The sequence below is a fragment of the Chrysochloris asiatica genome, unplaced genomic scaffold (genome assembly GCF_000296735.1).
Source record: "Chrysochloris asiatica unplaced genomic scaffold, ChrAsi1.0 scaffold00151, whole genome shotgun sequence".
In the NCBI taxonomy this organism is placed as follows: Eukaryota; Metazoa; Chordata; class Mammalia; order Afrosoricida; family Chrysochloridae; genus Chrysochloris; species Chrysochloris asiatica.
Window position 1 is genome coordinate 6943623 of NW_006408669.1, and position 1138 is coordinate 6944760.

Here is a 1138-nt window from a genome sequence, read left to right on the forward strand (position 1 = left end):
CAGGGTTTCCGAGGGTGTAAATCTTTACGGGAGTAGAAAGCCTCATCTTTCTCCCGCGGAGCGGCTGGTAGTTTCGAACCGCTGACCTTACGGTTCGCAGCCCGATTCGTAACCACTACGCTACCAGAGCTAAAAGACAGTAGCATTGTTAAAACAAAAGATTGGGGATTAAGATGTAACATGCTTCCGAATTAGCCTAAAATGGCAGGCCCTGATTTGAGGCAATGATCTGAACACTCTCATTTTGTATCTATTTTTTGAGGACAGAAGAATGGCAGTCCAGAGAGGCTAAGCACTTTCCAAATGCTCCGCGTTGTGTTAACAAGCGCAATAAACACTTTTTAAATTTAGTCCACACAAATATTTGAGCATATATTCTAAAATCTCTCTCTCAACCTCGATTACTCTAGTTTCTCCCGTTTAATCACTCTAATGCAACCTCCCTGTGATCAAGGGTCTTTGTCCTGCATCTCTAGTCTTAAGCAGGACTTCAAGCTGGTTTAAACCCATTAACTCATGGCAGATGTCACAAAATCAGAACAGAATTGAATTGATAAAATGTGGGTAGCCTGGAACAATAACAGCATCTATAAGAATTATAGATTGAGGTCCTGGAATAGGAGACACAGACGAGGAGTAGTGAACCTTTTTTCGGGAGCCTGAAGCAGGAAGTTGGAATATGTCCAAGACTATTGGAGTGTAACACATATTCAAAGCTACATGATTGGCTGTCATCTTTGAACTGGGTACCATTGTTTCCAACTCGGCTGACACAAAGATTTGGTTGCTATGCAACGTATACACTGGAAGAAAATTAAGTTTCTAGCAGAGTGTTAACTTGTCATTTTCCCCATTGCACTTATCATTTTGGTATAGCACCTTTTACAAACTTGGCCATTCTGGTTTTACTTTGCTGCCATAACTGAACTGGGAAGAAACATTGAGAAGTCCTAGTCTAAAGACGACTGTCTGAAACTCTGAATGAATGAACTATATCTATCCTCCTCCTCCCACCCCTTGTTTTGGTAGGTTCAAATTGTTTTTGTTGTTGTTGTTAAGTGCCATCGAGTCGGGTCCGACCCATAGCGACCCTGTACAGGGTTTCCGAGGGTGTAAATCTTTACGGGAGTAGAAAGCC